At 34.2% G+C, this 23,499-nt stretch overlaps 1 protein-coding gene across 4 annotated transcripts in view; it reads left to right on the forward strand.

The window, feature by feature from the left end:
• Nucleotides 1–23,499, forward strand: part of LOC124308834 (odorant receptor 13a-like) — a 117,322-nt gene that overhangs the window by 31,747 nt on the left and 62,076 nt on the right. For 2 of the 4 annotated variants that reach the window (XM_046771966.1, XM_046771967.1), the window contains exons 2-3: nucleotides 864–918; nucleotides 11,072–11,126. The gene's annotated coding sequence lies outside the window, so the exon portion shown is untranslated. The remainder of the gene's footprint in view (nucleotides 1–863; nucleotides 919–11,071; nucleotides 11,127–23,499) is intronic. The other 2 variants (XM_046771965.1, XM_046771968.1) reach the window with 1 other exon arrangement.

Here is a 23,499-nt window from a genome sequence, read left to right on the forward strand (position 1 = left end):
TATGAAAACACATTCTACGAGTGACCGCAACGAACAAAAAAAAAAAAAAAAAAACATTACATCCCAGATTTTCTGGTTACGGCTGCAAAACTTATTCCTATTTTACAGCCGGACTTATATTCTCTGGTTACGGTAAAGAAACGAAAATACTTAGAATTCTATAGTGGCCGCAATGAGAAGCTTCTCTGGGTATGGGAAAAAAAGCTTCTTCATATTTTGATAGTAATAGTTTTAATTACAAATAAGAAAATGCAGATGGCCCAAGTATTGCAAATTAATCGATTTGCGCGTGATTGAGAAGAAGTGTCTTATCAATAAAGCAGCAGTCAAATTACGTACACGAATTGATTGATAAATATGAATTTTTGCTACATCATAAATTAAAGTGTAGACAAGATTTTACGGCTCGCTTTGATCCATGTATTTATTTTACTGAGAATAATTTTCACTCGATGCACCAAAAGAAAAAAAATCACGCTAAAAAAATGGTAATGTTGGATTCCATGATATTAAGCTCAAAATTGCTTCGACATGTACGGAACAATGAGGTACCATATTAATGCAACACACCAGCGTCAAGATAATCACCGCAACTGGAGAAGTTCCGTGTTTCTCTTTTATTTGAATATCATCAATTTGATAATAATATTGAGTCATAGTGTTCAATCTATTTTGTGAGTCGACCAAATTAATTACCTTCAACGTGACTGAATCACACTGACAAATCTACTAAACTATCTCCGTACCTTTATTCGTTTAGATACTTGGATATTATTTATTAAAAGTGTGAATTGGTCATAATAATTGAATTTCCGCAATCCGAGTAATCGTTTTTTAATATTGTTAATTTTTGTCATATCTAGTCACCGTCAAACACGCAGAGTCGCCCACAGCTCAAATCAAGAAGACCGACGAAAAGTAAGTGACAACTTTCATTTCGAAAGCTGAATCAAAAGAGAAAAACTCCACGTTCACCTTAGATAAATCGTGTTCAATAAATTTCTCTTTGTACGAGCCTTAATGTATTTCGATCTCGAAAAGTAACAATCAACTATGCTCAAGATTTGGTCGAAATGAACGATTTAATATAATATGAAATACTCCGTTGCGTATAAAAATAAAAAAATAACGACGTAATGGAAAGTTACGTACCAAGACTTGGTGTGAAAGAGGGGGTAGTTTTAGAAGAAGCGCTGGCGAAAAATAATAATGGATAGGAGCGTATTCGAACAATTAACTCTACGGATGAGGAGACAAAATTACTTGTACCGACCATCTATTTGTTACCTAGCGAGAACGCGACGCCACGTGCTGCAAGAATCGACCTTAGGGCTTGATTGAATGTGATCTAACAAATCTTCTAGGCAGAAATGGAATTTTTTAATAAAACTTTTCCTCGGGGCAGGGATGCGTCGATAGAATAGGTCAACGAAGTTTGTTTCCAAATTAAAAATTAATTTCGAAAAGGTAAAATGGGGGCATTCAAAATAGTCATCGAATTCGGAGGATTCAAAATAACGAGAGCATACGTAACACTCAGGAAGTTCAGAAAATTCGAAACCTTGATAAAGTCGAAGTAAAAATATTCGACGACCAAATTTTAGAGCAATTAAGGCTTGTACATTTGAACAATGGAGAAAACGAAAGCGTACATAATCTAATGTATGAAAATTAAGACGGGTTTTACATACCGGGTGAGTTATTAGGATCCAGACGTGTTATAGAGCACGAAGTAATTACAGAAGGTGTACAGCCAATAAATATCAAACTATGCAGATTTGAATAATTTATTGAACAATGACATTATCTAGCCGTCATTATTTCAATATAGTTCTCCTTTATCTGTCTTAACGAAGAAGTACCATTCTGAAGGCAACAAACGCTGGATAATCGTCATAGATTATCGAGCTTTGAATGAAAAATTGTAGAAGATGCATATCCGTTGCCAAATATGACGGAAATTCCAGATCAAGTGTTTTCATCAAAAAAATAATAGAGAACGATGCAACTCAAATAGCATTTTCAACACCGTGTAGCCATTGCAAGCTTCAAAGAATGCCGTCTGGTTTAACAAACGCACCAGCAACGTTTTAGAGGCTGATGGATCACGTTTTACGAGGTTTACAGGGAGTAAAACTATTTGTATACCTCGATGGCGTAGAAGTATACTCAGGTTCGCTTAAAAAGCGTAAAGAAAAATTCAATTCACTCGTACCGAAATTGAGAAATGCAAATTTAAAAACTTCAACCAAACAAATGCGAGTTTCTGAAAAAGGAAGTAGGTTATTTCGGTCATATAATCAGCGAAGACGGCGTAAAACGTGATCCATCACGTCTCACACAAACATATGCAGTATGTAATAATTGATTTAAATAAACACGAGGAAAAAGAAAAAGAAGTAACAGGAAATGTGTTTTGAAAAAAAAAAATGGAGTGGAACAAAAAAAAAAACAAAACTTCCTCCCCCTCTCTTCAACTTTTCCTTTCTCTTCAAGCCAAATAATAGTGTTTGTATTTTGTAATTTTTACCAGCGATAACGTTCAATTTTGTATTCGGTTTATCTACATAGTATTCAGTATCGTGTATTAATTGTTGAATTATCCAGATGGATATTAGATAGATAAGTTACAGTATTATGTACTTTACAAAAATACACATGGTTTGTACATCGCACGCCGATACAACAAGAAAGGCAACGACGATGAAAACGGATACATTATATTTCATGAACATTATTCTTTCCTCGTTACATAATTAATTAATGTATTTTTGAGTAATCGAGGTTCAATTTTTACGTCAACTTTTAAACCTTACATTAACAAAACTAACTTATCGGATCTCTTTAAATCTATGTAACGTCACTAATGTCTTTTAAATTAAAAAAATTATTTATGCACATATGTATAAATATATATATGTATATATATACACATGTATATATTTGCAATATACTCCAAATTTAAGTACTATTTTTAACAGCCATTACAACATAGTTACATAGTAGAAATATAAACATTTGCCAACCGTTCCGATTTCGAAATTGTTTTTCCACTTCAATAAAATTCTTATAGCACTTGAGGAATTTCCAAAACCCATGAATGCGAAATATATCAAACAATTCCCACGTCTAATCGGTTACTATCGACGCTTTGTACCAAATTTCTCGAAAAATAGTAAAACCTTTGACAGAACTTTTGAAAAAAAACGTGAAATTCCTTTGTAAAGAGGCACAAGAAAACGTCGTTAGCTAATTATGGGATAAACTGCGCGAAAACGCAATAGTTTCAATATTTTTCGTTTACGATGGTTTTCATTGTGACAACGGATACATCAGGATTCGCCATAGAAGGCGTATTAAGCCAGGATCCTTATAGTTGCGGCCATAAAGAATTAATGGCCATAGCTTACACAGTGACTAAGTTCAGACCATATTCATATGGAAAGAAAGTCAACTTACAATTATTCACGGATCATAGACCTTCAATTTGGTTGCGCTCAGGTAAAGATCCAATGTCGAGACTTTTACGGTGGAGATTAAAGCTTACAGAGTACGAATATAGTTGGGAATACAAACCTGGAAGAATAAACGCGAATGCTGACGCGTTATCGAGAAACCCAGTGTTGAACGAATCGCAAGTATCAGTAATCAAAAAACAAACGCAGGATCTAATACAGAAGTCAAAGCAAAATATCAAAGTTACTCCAGGTGATTCATTCGCAGTAAATCAAAACTATTCGCTAGTTCATTGCGTAGCAGAAGATTGATTTCAAATACCGTTTTGGAAACGTTATTCATTTAAAATATCAGAAGAGACCTGTTAGCTTTTCTAAAAAATGGCAATATATGCATATTCCATCTCACAACGAAAATGTATAGCCACGAAAGACCAACATTAAAATCATCGGAACGAAGTCTGATATCATTAAGAAATCTATGCAAAAATCTAAATTGTTATAAAACTGCAATGCCCAAAATAGGATGTGGCTTAGATAAACTATCACGGGAAAAGGTAGAACAAAATTTTGATTAATACAATTTCCACTGAACCTTTTGAAGTACTTATGTATGTCAATGGGAAACCCGATACGTCTGAGACCTTCGGGTAGTAACTAGTAACTCACACTACGAAGAGAGTTAGTCGTAAAAAGATAATGTAACAGCAGGCCCAAGCGTAAAAAAGGATGAAAAATCGGATAACCCAAGTAGTCATAATACCGAAAATGAAGGTCGTTGTAAATATTTGTTTTCGTTCTTATATACTAACGAACGAGATAGAGAAAAATATATACAATGGATGTTAAGAATTTGAGTCAGTAATTATAATAAAATGAACAGGCATACAAAAAAAAAAATCAAGAACGAATATAAATACGAAAGTTACATTTAACATTGAATTAAATAAATTAAATATAAATAACGATAGAAATCTTTAAATTTCATTCCATTGAATTTTACTTTTCTATTTCTCTGATCATACATATATACAGACATTAGATCATCTATTTCATTGCATTTAAAATTACACACTCATACATTCATTCACACAATCATACACAAAGTAAAATACGCCTTTTCAATTAATCAGTTCCTTTGTATCGATTGTTTTTTATATTTTAATTTGTTTGTCAATTTCTAATTATTCTCAACAGTTTTATCATTAAATTAACAATAAAAAAATTAAATTAACGGTTTCATCACTTATCATGTAGTTTGGTACAACAGGTTTCGTTAAATTGTTGATGTAAAATCCACTTATAGTGTTCTTTCTGATTTACGTCTCGTCAGACCGTTTCGGTGACATGATCGTTTTCGAAGATTAGTGTTGAAATTTGTTTCAAATTCGAGAAATTGTGTATTAAATTTTGCACCACTACGAGGAATTAAATGGAGTTTCGAAATTACGTATTACCGTCACATCGTAAACTTCGATACAGACAAAAATAAAATCACCGGATAGGTACACGGACAATTTTAACTTCAACCTTCTTTACGATGTAAACCAAAAAAAAATTGATAATACAATACTCAACGAAGTTTTAGAAACTATTAGCATGGATAATAACGTGCAAAACACCAGCATTCATGAGTCTGTTGAAAATGAATATTGAATACACCTTCAGATCGTGATATTTTAATAGAATCGTTAGACGTTGTCCTGGAATTAAATTTAAATATTTTATCAGTATCGAAAACTAGGAAGATTGATGGAATATAATGGAAAGAATTTCGGATTTTGTTGGAATATATTTTGGGTGAAAATTAATGTAAAATAACAATCAGCAAAAATTTAATTAGAGTTACATCACTGGAAGAACGTACAGAGATAATACGAGAATATTATGCATTGCCTATCGGAGGACAGAAGGAAGTTACAAAGCCATGTAATAGAATTAGACAGAATTTCTTTTCGCCAAATATGAAACTTCAAGTCCGGCAGTATGTTACAGAATGTATGTAATGTCAACTCAAAAAATTAACAAGAGTTAAAACTAAAGAACCTACGGTGTTGACTGACACGCCAGGTTCAAGTTTTGACAAAATGTCTACAGACATAGTAGGACCTCCACCTATCACTCCTTCAGACAAGGAGTATATTTTAACAATTCATGATCAATCAACGAAATATTTTGTAGCAGTGCCTTTGAATTCAATCAACTCAGTTTACTTAGCGGAAGCACTAATCGATAACTTTATTTGTAAAGCTGGAGCTGCTGAGTAAATTGTCAATGATCAAGGTGCTAATCTCACAAGTTCACTGATAGAAGCTACAGCAAAGAAACTCAGAATTAAACAACGTAAAACAACTGCTATGCATCCTCAATTAAATGGATCTATAGCAAGATCACATCACGTTCTATCGGGATATCTGAAACAATAAGTCACAAAAGAAAATAATTCGGATGAATGACTAGACGTTGCAATGTTTTCGTAGAATAGAAGTGTCCGTGAAGAAAGAAAATATAAACCTTGTTAATTAGTCTTTGAAAAAGTAGCGAGATTATCACACAAATATGAAATAATCGAAGAATTAAATGATCGAACATACGAAGAATACTTAATCGAACTTTTTACCAAAATCAGAAATATTTGAGACCAAGCTCAAAAAAAAAAAAAAAAAAATCGATACAATCAAAATAGAAATTGAAACATTATTATGGTAAACAAATAAATTCGTTAAATTTGGTAAAAGGCGGTTTAGTCTTTTTTTTTTTAAAGGAACCCATAAAAGGGAAATTTGCAGATCAATATTCAGGATCGTATGAGGTAGAAGAAATATTGGAAAATCATAATGTCAAATCAAATTGGCAATAGAATCAAGATAGATTACATGAACAAATTAAAAATCCTAAAGGAATAATTAATTACTTGCGTTAGAATATTGGAAATTCAGGTCGATAGAGCAACGCCAAATTGCTTTTAATATCAAATAACCTACGTAGTTTAATTACGGTACTGACCTTTTAAAAACCATGTGCGTAAGATTCGTTCGCCAACGGACGAATGGCGAATGAATCTTACGCACATGGTCTGTAAATTAAGAGATCAGTGCCATAATTGAACTGCTTAGGTTACTTGAAATTTGTTTGGTGAACGTGTTTGAAAATTCTCTTTGTGTTCATGTTGATGTGCATATAACAAAGATATTTGTTCTGAGGAGGGCCCAAATTGTGGCCGAAACGTTGACATTAAAACCAATTTGACGTTGTTCTGTCAATCAGTATTTCCAAGATTCTATCGTACATAAACTACGAGGTCGAGACAAATTGTACATAATTAATTACTATAGTTACTTATGATTAGGTGAGGATAATCATAAATCTTCAATAGTTGGCAAGTCATTTTGTATAATTATGTTAATCAAGTTCAATTTAGAGATAATAATTAACATTGTATAGAAGAATATACCTACGTTTATGATTACGTTAAACAAGCTCAATTTAGCAATAATAATACTAGTTACATTTAATGGAATACGTTAAAATTGGGAAAAGAATCTTTTACAGCACAACATTTTCAGTCTTGTATAAACGGTTAGAAATAGTAACAAACAATTTTCAATCATTTGAATATAAGTATGTTGTTTTAGAATCAACATTTTTAATTAGAATTCCGATCAAAGCAGAGACGGAAACAGAAAGATAAAATATACATATATTCACTGACTTCAATCAATCATGATATTATAAATCCCGATGAATAGCTTTCTTTATTATTATGTTACGAATGGAACATTTTGATCCAAAAAAAAAAGCTGAACGTTTCAGTACAATCATTTTAGTGGTGAACATGTTATGGATGCCCGCCGTAATTTGGGCTCTAGTGGGTTACGACTGTGGAGCAACTTCAAGAAACGCTTCAACCATTTATACTACCAGCATCGGAAAATGCGACGTACCAGAATAAGAGCCTATTTCCTATTAAATCCACGTTCAATTGCTCCAAGTAGCCGAATTTCGTCACATATATGTCATCCAATGCAAAATCGAGATCAAGAGAATATTTCATCACTGTGGTATGAACTCACACAACTCTGCGGTCAGAAAAGGACGACGTGTTTGTATACATAAGGTTAGCAGAGAAACATGTACGGGGCTTTATAATTTTGGAATAAACAGTCTGGGGAACAACGTCGCCGTACCGGGATTTCTTCAGAACAGGACCAACATTCGAGATGCGATATTTGCCGGAAAAGTGACGGACACCTGAGCCTGTGTTGCTGCTAGCTATGACTATGGTTAAGAACAACAAGAAGATGCAACAGCTGGTAATGGTAGATGGAACTGGACGCAGGTTATCCAATGCAGACTGTTTTACACTCTCTACACCGGACCAGCGCTAATGATTAGAGAGCCTCAAGATGATGGATTCGCACTTGACGTCTGTACTTATTCAAGCGAAAAAACCACTTTCGCCATGCTCAAAATGACTAAATTTAGTATTTGTGATTACAAAATTGCACGAACAGAATACTCTTGACTGTTCATTGCGGAAATTGACCCTGCGAACTCGATAAAAGCCAAAAGTAAAATCGCCATTGACAATGTCGATATCCTATAGTACGTGAATGAAAAACTAGTACACCTAGAAAAACATCCTAGTAATCAAATAGCGAAAGTCTACAAGGATGATATTAAATAACCAGATATTCCGTAATACCTTTACGCTTGCCACCCTTACACCAAATGAACCTCATACAACGTGATGAAGAGACCGGGTTATATGACGATACGAGCAGGAGAATTCGTACAATCTATTAAATGCGTAACCGTTACAGTAATTGTCAGGAAAACACAAACGTGTCATCGAGAAATACCAATAACATTTCAAGATGACTCGCTCTTCTGAAATCGAATGAAAGAGAATGCCGTGAATTGCATTCAACCACATTTAGCATCGACGAAACCTGGATGAAATTCTCACTTCTACCAAAAGTTGTCGTCGACGCACCGGAGAAGCTCACACCGATGACCCGGCTATCTTGGAAATATCCTAAACCGCCACCCCTTTCTGTCAGTGGTATCTAAACGGAGGAGGACTTGAAGAGTTATCGCGACCGAGTGATGTTCCCGATTCAAAAGCCAGCCGTGCTGAACGCAGTTGCAAGAGGTATAACTGGACACGCTATTTCCGGAACAAAAATATCACTATCAGCTTTATTGGACGAGAACTCGTTAAATAAAATCACCGAATCGACATCACGTAAACTCTGGATCGGATTCATGCCGTTTGGAACTGCTAGTTCCGGAGCCTTTGGGTGTCTACTTCGCTGTGAAATTAATTGAAACGGTAATTCATATTGGAAACCATGGGTAAACTCTGCACAATATTTATAGCTGAAGTGTACGTCAACTGGGAGCAGTACTCGGTTCATCGATAACCCTGCTTACGCATTTGGGAAAACCTCAATCCGATAACAAGGACGAGGAAGAAAATTCAACGAAAGAACAGATCGTCGAAAATCCACCAGTCGTACCACTATCCCAAGCCATCAAATTCATTCCTACCCATGTACTCGAAAAATATTCATACAAGCGTCAAATGTTACACACACGTTCAACATTTGACACGGAAGGGGGAGGAGTCACATCCTCAATGCCTAACGCCTCTGAATATTAGTCTCATTTTGCATCACGTATTCAATTCCAAGGATTTATATATTCTTTTCCTATAATTATAATCTTTTATAATTTCGTTTGTCATTCTTATATTATACTTTAAATTTTCGTATGCATTGAATGCATAAGGTTCCTTTTATCTTATAACCGTTTTGAGAAACATTCATTCTTGTTCATGTTAACCTTGTAGTCAAATAATATTAACGGCAGTCTGAATCCAAACAGATTCACGTGCACGTGCATACCAGATGGACCACACCAGAGAACGAGTGGTGTCCTTCAAATATTGCAAGCTCACGGTTGAAGTATTTTCTTTTTTCACAATGCCTTTTATACTTTGACTATTCATTTCATCAACACTCGAGCAAAAACTGTTCAACCTCGAACAATATTTCGTTAAGACAGACTAGATGCCTGAAATTCACCTTATGATATTTTCGGACATGCGAGAACTGGCGTGCACGTGCAGCGCAATAAAACCTTTTTCAAGCGGTGCCTGTTTGGAAAATGACAACCAAAGTCCAGAATAGCTTATCTTTGTATACAGGATTCAAGTACGGCAATTCTGGAAAGGCTGGGGTAGGCATAACAAACCCACTGCACCGGGCACAGAGGGCAGAAGTATTTTAGGGCAAATATGAACCTTTTAAACAGTCAGTTCATAACCATCATTGGAAGAGAGTGGTTCACAAAATCTCTTCCAATCAAGACTAGGAAAGTAACTGAAGAAATTCCGTACTTTTCTTTTATTGTAATATCGTTATTTCAATAATAATATTGAATCGTTTTAATATTGATCTAATTAATTTGAATAAACTAAATTATTGTGTTCATATATTATAGTCTTGGTGATCGGTCAATTTTTTTGGTAATAAATTTGTTGTTGAGCATCCGATTTTGTGATTCAAAAAATTTGTTTCCCAAAGTACTACCAAGTTTTAAGTTAATTATTTCAGAGAGGTAAATCAAAGTTCTTTCGGAATTGATGATGTGTGTGTGTAGATCATTGATTTCTAGCTTCAAAAGAGAACTTTGGAACTCAGTTGCGAGTTGTATAGCTTTGGTTCTTGATTTTGGCAAATTAAAAATAATGTTGTCTAAGGTATTATTAGAGAATTTTAGGTGCTTGGGTGTTATTCTTTCATTCTTACAGCGCAGTAGGAAGATACGATGGTTCTTCATCCTATTCAATTTATCAGCTGTCCTGATCCAGCGCCGTAAGTGACCAGCTGTAGTTTTTCCATGTATACGTTCGATGTTTAGAATAAAACCCATTTTGGTTCTCTGAAGTAATCCAATTTGTAAATATGATGAATAAGAATTCTCGACCTCGTATGTAATATATTATAGTCTTGGTGATCGGTCAAACCGATCGGTTGACCGATAACCAAGACTATAATATATTACATACGAGGTCGAGAATTCTTATTCATCATTATTGTGTTCAATCTATTTTGTGAGTTGATTAAATTAATTACCTTTATCATGACTAAATCGAACTGTCAAATCTACTAAATTACATCCACACCCATTTTAGAACGTTCACCGGAGCCCTGTTTGGCATTGGCGAATTCTTTTCTCTACTCTGTCATTTTCGCGATAGCAATTGAATCATTCATTAGTCCACCGGCACCCTATTTGATTTTGGTGAATCTTGGATGTACCTGGGCTGTTGAATTGTTATAAAAATCTTGTTAACCTTATCCAACGGCGCTCTATTAGACCTTGGTGAATCATTCTTCCTTCTTTTAAAAACCCTTCCACAAAACTCTGTTGTAGATAACAGTTTGAAAGTGTAGCGATCGATTCTAAAGTGCTACCAGACAATTATAACCAGCCATTTTATTCATTTAGATAGTAATATTTAATTTTAGTATGAATTAGTCGTAATAATTTAGTTACCGCAACCCGAGTCATCGTTTATTAATATTGTTAATTTATGTCATATCTAGTCACCGTCGAGCACGCAGAGTCGCCCACAGCCAAAATCATCAAGATCAACGAAAGGTAAGTGAAAACTTTTATTTATTTCCTCAACCAAGGAACACTCCGCGTTCATTTCAGATAAATCGTGTTTAGGAAATTTCTCTTTGTACGGACGTTGATATATTGTGGCGAATTTTGGTTTTCCGCAAATAAATAATAGCCAAGCGAAATCTAGCCCACAACAATCATACTATCTGACTATCAATTTATAAAAAAAAAGCCTGTGATTTTTCGTAAGAAAAATACTGAAGAAGTTTTGATATTAAATAATACACGGAGTATCTACGAAGTGGTGCGATGAAATAAAATTTCAAGTACAACTTTTTTTTTTCTCCACATCAATAGTACTTTCTATAAGAACGATTTTGTTTATTTGACAGAATCAAAATTTCAGTTTCATTTTCGAAATTCCCCAAGTTATTCCTGACTTTTCCCTGCTGTAATAAATTCAAATTTCCTGAAAGATGACAGAATGTGGATTTCTTTCAAATTCACGTCATAATTTCGTTGCATGAAGCATCTTCTATTTTCCGAATAGAATATTTTATTCAGAAAGTGCATTTTGATAAGAACAATATGAATTTTTCACTGACAACGAATCCAAGATCAGATTTCAAAAATTTGTAATGCTGGATCCATTATAATGGTTCAAAATAAAAAAGAATCGTAACGTTTTCATATAATATGGTACTTGAGGGCTTTTAAATCGTTATCAGGAATCGGAATTTGTATTTCAAAATTCGAATTGGATAATAATACTTTTTTTTTGGTGAACTTGGAACCTGCAGTGTGAGAATCATTGCTGGCATAACACCGCTGGTTTAATCTGAAAATAATACCTGTTATTTTGTAGAAGTTTTCGAAAAATAGACAACCATATGCGCAATATTTTCCAATTTCTAACCGACGTTCAGCTACATTCTGACAATCGGAATATGGGCATCAAAAGCTAATATATACCGAATACTTACACGGATGTATCAACTTTGATAATATTCAATTCGTTAATAAAAATCAGTTGTGAATTAAAAAATCAGCATTAAATTCAGACTGATTATGAAAAACATATTGATTCAGTGTTAGGAAAAATGAAGTCTTGATAACGTCGTAGTTTGTATTATCAAGATTATAGTTTAAATACATTAGTCGGATACAAGTTAAGGATGAACAGCTATTTGTCCAATCAATTACAACAAAGACCTTAATCACTAATAATGAATGTCCTATCAGAAAAAGAGGGGTCAAACATTTTTTCGAGTAACAGAACGTCCGGAATAATCAAACACTGAGAAAAATTTCATTTGTTACAGTAACCAGAAAAATTGAGTAAAACAGGTATTTTTAAAAAAACTGTCAAATATCCTTGGAATTACGAAAAACTAGCTACGCCTAACTATTTTGCGCTATTGTCGATCCTTTTTTGGTAATTGCTACGCAAAATCAGTTTCTTCGGTTTACTCTACTTTTTTAGTCAAATAAGGCTTTAACATCAATTCATTGTTGCACAAGCATTAAATTTTCGCAACAGTTGCAAGAAAATATGGTAACAGCGATCGTAATGAGAAAGAATAGTAACGGATACTAGACTTTTTGGTAACAGCTAGAAAACTAATTTTCATTTTCTACCCAGAACTGTATTTTTCGATTATGGTAAAAAATGAAAACAGTTGAGGACTGGCCGGTAACCGGAACTAAAAATTTCTCTCAGTGCAATCAGGTATAGATTACCAAAATGAGTCAGCGATCAGTGAGAATTAGTGAGAACACGCGAATGACGGTGGGTGATGCGATGTTGGAGAGCGTTGAAATGGTTTTTCCTCGCACCCTTAGACAGTTTTTTACGATCCTAATTCGCGGGGTGTGATAAAAAGTTTTCCGGACCCTCGCGAACGATGCGGGAATTATCGAGCTGTAAAAAGAAATTGTTCTCACGAAATCCGACACAATGACACGAGCGCCACGAAATTAAGAGATTGGCAACTCTGGCCGAGAGGGGTAGGTGACGAATCGTGATGCTTGCAGGGTGTGTAATCAGTGAGAAGCAAAAGTTGAATTACCGCTGCAGTGCGGGCCTTATAAACCGAACGAGGCACTCAGGTCGTGAGGGGCTAAGCCGGAGTGAAGAGTGACTATAAAGCCAACTCACCGTCCGACGCTTCGCTGATACCCCAAAATTGGGGACACGTTTAACCACGTACATCAGCTCGGTCGGTAAGGTCACTTCTCTACCTTACCGGTAATCGTTGGCCAATTCCGGTGCCCGATCGGACTCGCCGGTCTTGCAGCCTTCTCATTCAAGGTCCGTGGATAGACGAGTGAATAGAAGAAGGTTTTTGCATGAGGAATTGTTCGTAGGAACTAAAACGGCGATTGCAAATGGCGACGCTAGAGAATTATTAATTCTTTTTTTTTCCGTTTTAGTCATGTTTAGACTGTAGCATTGAACATACAGACTATACACAAATTTGAAGGAAAATAGAATTATTGGAAAGAACTTTCTTTGTCCACTCGTTTATCTACGGATCTTGTTCTCGTCAACTCGCCTGACCTAACCTAACCTCTCGTTTCCACTTGGAAATCGATAAATCGGTCGAGCCATTTGCATAAGTAAAAACAACCTCAGATATCTCTAAATGAGGGACTGAAAATGCTGGTGGTGTAAGTGAGTTCGACATAATTTCTTAGGACAAGGCAATTTGTACCTCAGTGAATCTCAAATGCACATTCGTTTGCCCTGAAAAATTAGGTCAAAGTTTGATACCTTTTTACCCGGTTTGGATTTTTGCATAAACAAAAAACGTATTGGGGAGTTTTTGTTCAGTTTTATTGTAAAATACGGCTGTTACGCCGTTTTTTTACGATGAGTAGCCTCTAATAGTAGCTGAAATAGAAGACATGTAACGCAGTCGGTAAAAACTCACTACAGCATCCCCTTAATAGAAATCATTGTGATCATTTTCGAATAACACGAGCTAAGGTATCAACAATTTGAGAAAAGGATGTCGAATTGAAATGTTGAAAAAGACTAAACTCTATTGCTTTTTAGGTTAGTCCAATGTTTTTGGGTTAGCTTTTCACTCCAGAGGTCTTCAGATATCATCTTAAAAAATTTTGCCAATATTTATGTCTAGAGTGGATAAAAATAGATTTATGTAAGGAAGATACAGAAAAAAATGTTTCTCAACAATTATAGTTATGTGTTATAAGTATACTGTAACGTGAGAATCTTTCAACGTTTTTCTGAGAATTTACAGGGTTTTGATCGGTGAGAAAAATGAGTCCAAAAACATTAGAATCAAACAACACCGATATTCAACTATTTTCAACGTATCGGTTGTAAAAACTTTTCTTAAATTGTTTGTAGCTAATCAGCTTCTCTTATTCGGATTTACCGCGAGAATGATCTCTGTTACACAGTAGGAATGTTGCAATTTCATTCGTTTCCACCATCATCAGAGCAAACAAGATTTCTGATGACTTTTAGAACGGCTTATTCTCTTTTCCTAACTTTTGATTCAGACGACCCGGCTGATTCGTATTTAAGGGTGTGTCAAGTGTACAGTGAAGCGAAGAGATTGAGAAAACAATGAAATACCGAATCGAGGGCTTGGAGATTGAAACTGAAGTTGTTTGTGTCGATATTTATTTCTCTTCGTCGCAGTAAATGAAGGAAATATCGCGAATCCATACGAGTAAAGTTCAGTTATATTATTTCAACTTTATTATATCCCTTATTTTACACCAAAATCTTACAGTTGGTTCGAATTTTGTCCTAAACAAATTCTCTAAAAGTCGCATGCAACCAACTTTCAATAACGCGAACATGTGAAAACAAGAATAAAAAAAAAAACAGCGGAAATCAAACTCTGGATTTCCTTTACATTTTTGGCAATACGTTCCGACAAATCAATCGCATGAAATTTTGAATGTATAATTAGAATTGTGAATGATAATTTTCCACCGTTACTTGCATCTCGTTTTTATCGTTTTCTGGAATTTCATACGACTGCGGCATTTTCACGTAACTGATGCCAAAGGCTTTGATGATAGTTAAATCACGTGACGTTTTACTCGGTCGGTAAAAACTCAACTAAAACAGATCAAAGCTCGGGAAAAAATTCGTTGCCTTATTATCGGCATAAATTCGAACATTGTTACATTGTTACGTTATTAGTTTATACAGGAAATGCAATTTCCTCTTTTCCGCTGCACAATATCCACGCAATTACTCGAGTCGGGAATTGTTCAACGATTCCTCACGTATTCAATTTACATTTCAAAGTCAAATACGAACTGACCGTCGACGGAAAATAGGACGGTTCAGAAGTATGGGATAGGCTTTATATTTACGCGGATCTTCTCAGGTTTGCGGAGAAGCGTTTTCATTACTCCTAGTCTCCCTCGGGGATGGAGTTTTGCCAGTAGGACGAGTAACTCCTCAGAACAAAATCAATATGAGAACTGTCCGTGAAATAAAGTTGGGGATGAAATTTATAGAAAATAAAAGTCGAAAGTTTGATTTGATGGGAAATGAGAAAGACGGGCAAAAAATTTTAAGTGATTTATAACAACGACGATTGGTTTTTGATATTACGAGATTCGTGAAATTATCATATTCGTCAGGTACGAAAATCTATTTAAGAATACGAAAGTAAAAAATACTGAATTATAAGCGAAAGTTGAGATATCGATGTTCGATTTCAAATCACTTGAAAACTTTTGAAAATCTAGTTAATTCGTTCGGTTTTACTCTGAGCTTTTATTAATAATTATTAGAGGAATTTCTGTTTTTGTATTTTCAAAGAGATCTTTATAACTTATGAATTTTTGCGAATTTGAAACATTTCGCAATAAAATTTATAAACAATATAATTTTTCCTGTCCAACAAACCTCCTTATAATACGGCAAGATTATTGATTCAGGAACGAGGGCAGAGAAATTACGAACGTTTTATTTTATTGCAGAGCTTAACGGTTGACGGTAAAATCTGGAAATATAAAATAACTGTCGACAACAAGAGAATAAATTTATGATGCTATAGAATCAATCTCAATTTGACAATTCCTGCAGACATTATGCATATTTTACTGCCTTTTGATTCCCATGCGTTTTCATTATTCTATATAGTTTGTTAATATTCTTAAGAACAATTACCTCTTTACATATTCATTGTTTTGCCTATTTTTTTAATTTTGGACTTCTTATTTTCAAGGGTTCGCACTTTCAAAATTTCAATGTCGATCCACCAACCTTTTCAATAATTGTAATTTTTTCAAAACCTATCTCAGCCTGTCCAAATGTATTGATTTTATTGAAAACCATATTTGTTTTTATTCAGAAAAATTCATTACGCAAATTCTAATACACATCTCAGTCATACGAATTATAACACGACTGATTGTGAGCAGAATATTTCTTCAACCGCTTAGATAAACGTGATTCTTTGATTTAATCAAATAATTCACTTTCCTTTGATTAGGAAAACGTTATTTTACTTATTGCCGGTAAAATTGCTCATCACTTCTACCGAGTGTAATATAACAAGATGATTTCATTAAATTGAAGAGATCCACTAATCTGATGAGGAAATTGAAATCCCATACAATTTACACATGTACCGTTTTCATAAAATAACCATACATTTTTCTACGTTTTTTCCTTCATTGACTGAAAAAGTGAGGAAAGAAACTCGAGTTTTGATGCATTTAAGTAGGCATTTACAGCCAAAAAATCGACTTTTGGTATTTTGCATTTTTGTACAATTGCATCCCTCTTATGAATGGGGAAATTTTTCGGGGTCGAAACCCTTTAATTTGTATGGATCTGCGTACGGCGAATTTAATATAATAAGCACTTTAAAGTATAAATCGATTTTTCTTCACTTTTGATTTTTCAAACTTGCGCGCAAGGTTTCTCCAATTCACCTGAAATTTTTACTCGTTTTTTTTTGTCTAGAGTATTTTTCACAAATTTTCACCGAATTTCGCCCAAATTCTAACCTAGGAGTGAGACACCCTAAATTTTATGTTGAAAAACGGCTCATTATTTTCATTCAGAATGAAGCTATTAAATAAATCTTCAATTAGATTATCCCAAAAAAATTCGTACCCTATGCTCTGAATATTAAGTGAGAAACCTTGCGCGCAATGAATTTTCACTTTTTTATACACTACTAAAATTGCACTCCTTGCGTCGCCCTGATACATTTAAACGAGGATCTAACTCTCAAAGATGTAAAACACATGCATACCTAAACCCTAAAAAAATGTTCAACCTTTTCCTGAATTTTGAAAAAATTAACCGAAATGCCCAAGAATTTCCTCAAACTCTTCTAATTGGTAAGCGCCCCTTTAAAAACCGATTCCGCATTTCTTTCGTCACCTTCGAAAATGCTACTTATTTTCAACATCCCTGCGCCGCGGAATTTAGCCAGATAGCGAACTCTACGAACGAAAGATGGAAAGATGGCGATGCAACCTGCAGCGTTGTTGCATTTCAGCAGGGTTGCCATACGTACGATAACTATAGTACATGTACGATGTATTTACCGTCCGTACGATACACGATCATCGTACTAATTTGTACGATAATTGTACCATATTATGTGAGATTGTCCGATATTTTTTTTTTTCGCTCCTTAGTCGATACGTCAGAACGTCATGCCGGAGCGTCAAGCTTAGGCCCAAACATCGAGGAAAATGAATAAGTACAGCGTAGCAATTTTATTTTCGAAAATTTCATCCTCTATTACCAGCAGTCGGTATTCCGCTTAACCTCCTCGTCGGGACTGTCAAGAGCAGTGTTGGGCAAAATTGTAATAAAAAATTAACAATTACAAATCACTAAGGATAATTTTTAATGACATTGAATTTCATTAAAATTATTTTCAGTAATAATAATTGAATCGGAGTTCAGTGAAATTACTTTTGATAATTGTATTTGACTCAGAGTCCATCGAAATTATTTCCAGTAATTGTAATTGAATTGGATTTCATTAAAATTATATTGAGTAATTCGAATTTAATCAAAGTTTATCAAAATTACTTTCAGTGATTGGAATTTAATCAGAAATCATTTCAATTATCCTCAGTGATTGTAATTAAATCAGACATTATTAAAATTCTTTTGAGTAATTGTAAACCACACGATGTGGTCCAATTGAATTTTTTTCTCTAACGTTATTCCTGTGAAATAATAACAAATAGACAAATAAATTTACTCCGTTTTTGGAGTATTCATATGGTGTGATCGGAACGAGTCTTTTACAGTCAATATGTGAATGGGCTATGGTTACCAAAGTTTTTTGGGTAGCTGATCGAGGATTTCACATTACTTTGAAAAATTAATTTGTTTAAATAATTTGCTTGACCAGTCAATGTGAATATGTAAGCTCCATGAAGTTCCCGATGTTTTCGGAATTTGAAATTATGTTGAGAATTCGACATTACGTTTCCAAAGGTAATTTGTTTAAATAAATTATGAAAAACAATTGAAATTTGAAAAAAAAACATAATCATTTCCATTAATTGTAATGGATAACAGAAAAATTACAATTGTTCCAAGTAATTGTAATTAGTAGCAAAAAAATTACAATTTTTCCAAGTAATTTTAATTGACAACAAAAAAATTACAATTATTTCGAGTAATTGTAGTTGATAATCATAAAATTACAATTTTTTATACTAACTGTAATTGGTAAATCAAAATTTATAATTATTTCCCGCAATTGTAATTAGTTACTAAATATTACAGTTATTCACAGTAATTGTAATTTACGGGTAATGAAATGACGAAAGTAATTTCTGCTGCCCAATTCTGGTCAGGAGTAAGAATCGATTTATCAACTCAATGCTTTTCTCCTAACAGAAAGGTGTATACCATAATTTAGTACGATAATTTATAATAACAGACGATAATTAGGACGACAATTTTTTTTACCATCGTACGATAAGTGTACGATAAATTTATGCAGCCTGGTACAATATTTTCGCAACGGCCATCCGGCAACCCTGCATCTCAGGGAGAAACTGCAATCGGACGAACGTGTCGCGAAGCCAATATGAACGCGACGTCGCTTCGAGGTTATGTTGAAGTATCGCGACCTCGCGTAAGAGATAAGCATACCTACTAGAATTCCGTGTATCTGGGTCGCGGGTGTTATTGAAAAATGGAAGTAAAAAGTGGTAAGAAGACCTGAGACGACACCCCGCAGGCCAGAGAGTGCGCGGCAATAACACCGCCTTGCTCCTCCTTCATCCGCCCGCCGCCGCCGCCTCACGTACTTCATTTCTGCCTCCCCGCCTATTCCATTGGCTCGAAAATATTGTCTTCGACCTTTTTCCGATCACTCCTTGTTATTCATCGCGGAACGTGCCGAATCGGCCTTCGTATCGCGTGTTGCAAAAAGTTCCTAGGTGCAAATCGACCAGAAATAATAACCGACGCAACAAATAACCCGTGACAAAAATATCACATTTGAAATTTCATTTCATTTCATTTAATATAATTCAATGTTTCTTCAGTTTTTTCTTGGCACGGGTCATTTTTGTCTCGAGTTATTTTACCGCCTTGGGTTATCTTTGCCTTTGGTTATTTCCATTTGTCTCATTTTTGTTTTCGGTTGTCTTTGTTTGAATTGTATTTTTTTTTTTTTGGGTCTTCTTGTTTAATTTGGTTGTTTTTGTCAAAGTTATTTTCGTTTGGGTTTGTTTTTTTGTCTTGGGTTATTTTTATAAGTGTAATTTTTGTTTTGGGTTCTCTATATTTGAAATATTCTTTTTTTGCTTGTTGTTGTTTAATTGGGCTGTTTTTGTCGAAGTTATTTTCATCTGGGTTATTTTTGTCTTGGGTTATTTTCATTCACGTTATTTTTGTCTTCGGTCATCTTTATTTGGATTATTTTTCATCGTGTCATTATTATTTGGATTATTTTTATTTATTTTTTTACTTATTTTCATTCGAGTTATTTTGATTTGCATTATTTTTTTTCTCTTACGTTATTATTTCGCATTTCTTTTTTTTTTTTTTTGTCTAGGATCATCCTTATCGGGGTTCATTTTTGTTCGGGTTATTTTTATTTGGGCTATTTTTGTTTGGATTAATTTAGTTTGCGTTGTTTTTGTCACAGGTCATTTTTATTTCAATTATTTTTAATTGGGTTATTTTTATTTCAGTTATTTTTCATTTTATAGTGTATTTTTCCGAAAGACATGTAACACTCATTGGAATCAACACAAAACTGCAGTTACAATGTTTCAAATTTTTTCTGCGTATGACACGGACTATCTATTATTTTCAAAAATTGAATACTGAATTGACCTGATTTCAAAATTTCACACCCAGAAGAAACATCCATTTGAAAATGAACTCATTAGAAATATTGAACTAGAGAAATGACAATTTATTGACTTGAAACAAGTCTCAATCGAATTAAATAAAACTTTCCCAGCTTACGACGGCTGATTAATTATTATAAATAAATTCAACGATGTTCGAATAACATCTTTTCATTTCAAACAAATCGAAAATAATTTTTTCCGAGTATTATCATTTACAAAAATTAATTACGAAATTCTCTTCAAAGTGTATTATAATTTTTATTGTCATACGTTTATACCTATACATATGTATATTTTGAACTCATCAAAACATAATTACTTGTACGAAAAATCGTGTTCATTCTGTTCGTGAATTTGAACCGTTCGTTTTCACCATGCCAAAAATGTACGAGAAATTTTTCAACAAAGTGAATAAATAAAAGCATCTGCATGTTCCGTGAAATCTCGACTTTTTTACACGCACGATAAATTCGCTCCGATGAACGTTACATCGTGTTGGAAATTGCTCTGAAAATTTTTTTATTCTCAGACAAGCTTAAAAAAAGAACCAATTATTATAGGCAATTATTCGAAAATATTTTTATCGCAAAAACTATTCGAGATAAGAATTTGAGAAAAATATTGCGCGTTGGTTTGATTCCTTAAAATCTGGCGAAAAATGAAGCCAAGTGTAATAAACGTCCTGACTGGAATTGGTACGGAATGCCCGTTATGTACTGTACTTTAGGTCTTGTCGAATAACCTCTAACACTTCGCCGAGTGCGGATAATGAGAGAAGCGATTTTAATTATTGGCTGCAAACAGTGAAATTCGCGGCTTGTTTTTTTGATCATTGACCCGTGATTTTGACGGGATGAGTTCCGAGTTTTTTTGCAGGGAGGATCTGCTGCCTTGAGTGCCAGGCAATAAGCGACGGTGCGTGAATTCGATCTTCTTGGTGTTTTTTTTTTTTTTTTGGTAATCCGCACGTAAATGCGAAGCTCCGTCAGAGGGGTGAACATCTTTTCACCCCATAAGCTGCAGGCGTTCCTCGTGGCAACAATCATCAAACGGGCGAATTCTGTGCAGGAGCTTTATAAGCCGAAAGCTGAGCTAAATTCCCGAGCTGCGATTCTACATCGGGAAACAATAATTATACACACACCCGTGCTGCAGAAACCGGTGAATAGTAATTAAATTCCTTATGATGATTTGATATGGAATACCGAGCATTCCTTCCGGCAGCTCAGTTTCCTTGTTATTAGGAAAATTATTCATTGACCGTTAACACGCCCCTTTGACGGTCGGGGATCAAAATCCCGTTGGGATCAAAAATTGGGATCCATTTTGAAATTGGGACTTTCGATAAGTCGCCTACGGTAGAGTAACTGTTTTCCCGAAAGCTCCTTTATCCGAAAAAGTACTTTCAGAAGATACGCAAATATGAAAGCTCCGAAATAACAATTCGGAGCGGTTGATACTTCGGACCGCCAAGAAAACGGAAGAGTTATTTGTCGGAAATAAAAGTTCAGAAAGAGCAAAATATCGATCCGAAAAATGCAGAAGGACCAGAATCCCGAAATACTTACCGAATCTCATGGGAATACAAAATTTGTGAAATTTGTCAATTCGATGCTGGTTTTATCAAGATTATCCCATTGTATTAGATAATCGTCTGTGTCGTCAAAGAAAAATAAAACGCAAAAGAATCGGCAACATATGTTTGATAACATTTAACATTCTGTGTCAGTGGGTTTTGGGATTTTAGCTTTTCGATTCTTTGGTCGGTAGTTATCGATGAATTCGGATTCGTGAATTTTGGAAAAAGGCACGAGTCTGACGTTTGAAAATTTTGCAATTCGTAATCTTGTCCGTTCAGAAAAAAAAAAATTCCGGTATAAATTTATTTACACATTTTTGCGTTCTCAATTTTTGTTTCTTACAAGACAACTTCTCGTATTTATGGTCTTTCTACATTTTTAACTGTTGGTACTTTTGGGAATAGTAGACACTGTTGCGGGAGAAGTTTATTCCTTTTGTTTGTGATAGAAAATCTTAGCGATATGGGTAACTTTACAATCGCAATTAAAATTTTGTCAAAATTACATGACAAGTTTTTACAATTGACTGTTTGGTGGAATTATATTCATCGATATGACAAATTTCCCGGTTATGGATTTCAGATTGAGAATTAAGTTGAAACAGTATCGCATATCTTGACGCAGGAAAAGTTTAAACAAAGACCATAAGTTTCAGTTTCGATGGCAATAGTACATTATATAACAAGGGAATAATCGAATTTTATTCCCGACTCAACTCGGGCCACATTATGGACTTGATAAGTTGGACTCGGTATTTTTTGGAATAATTTGTGCAGAATTCAGCACAGAGATTATGGATAAAATAATAAATTGTAAAAAATGCGTACAATTAACATACGGATGATTACGGATAAAATCATTTTTTGTATAAAAAAATCCTAATAATTTTGTGGTTCATGTGTAAGTATCATAATTTTATTAGTCTAAAGAATAGAAAATTATTGAAAATGAATAATACAGAAAGAAATAGTTAAAGTTGACTAAACAAGAGAAAACCAGAAGAACTGACAAAACTAATTCGCGGGAAATGAGAAATTTTTTGCGGGAAAAGGGCAAATGCAGGAAAAAAGTATAAGTGTAGTCATATGCTATTTTTGTCCCGCTTTTCAGGTAAAAAACAAAGAAAATGTTTCGGATGAGTCGGGAATAAAATTGTGGATCACTTTGTGTAGATTCCATTATTGAATCATTTCTAGAATGAGAAAATCGTGTCGTTTGACACTTTTTAATAAACTTCACGGCTCATTTTGTTCATTAATCAGTTCTTCAAAAATCTACAAAATCAAAATTTTTGGTAATGATGGAATGTTTTTAATAGGAAATTAGTTCACTATGGATCACTTGTAATTTTTCTTTTCATGTTTGTTTTTTTTTTGTTTTTTTCTTTTTCTGATCCAGTGAGAGGTCGATCAGAAAATATGACTTTGTTTACCTGTCAAGAATTGATTTACAAAATAAATCAGATCTGTTTCATA

This window comes from Neodiprion virginianus, chromosome 7 (genome assembly GCF_021901495.1).
Source record: "Neodiprion virginianus isolate iyNeoVirg1 chromosome 7, iyNeoVirg1.1, whole genome shotgun sequence".
In the NCBI taxonomy this organism is placed as follows: Eukaryota; Metazoa; Arthropoda; class Insecta; order Hymenoptera; family Diprionidae; genus Neodiprion; species Neodiprion virginianus.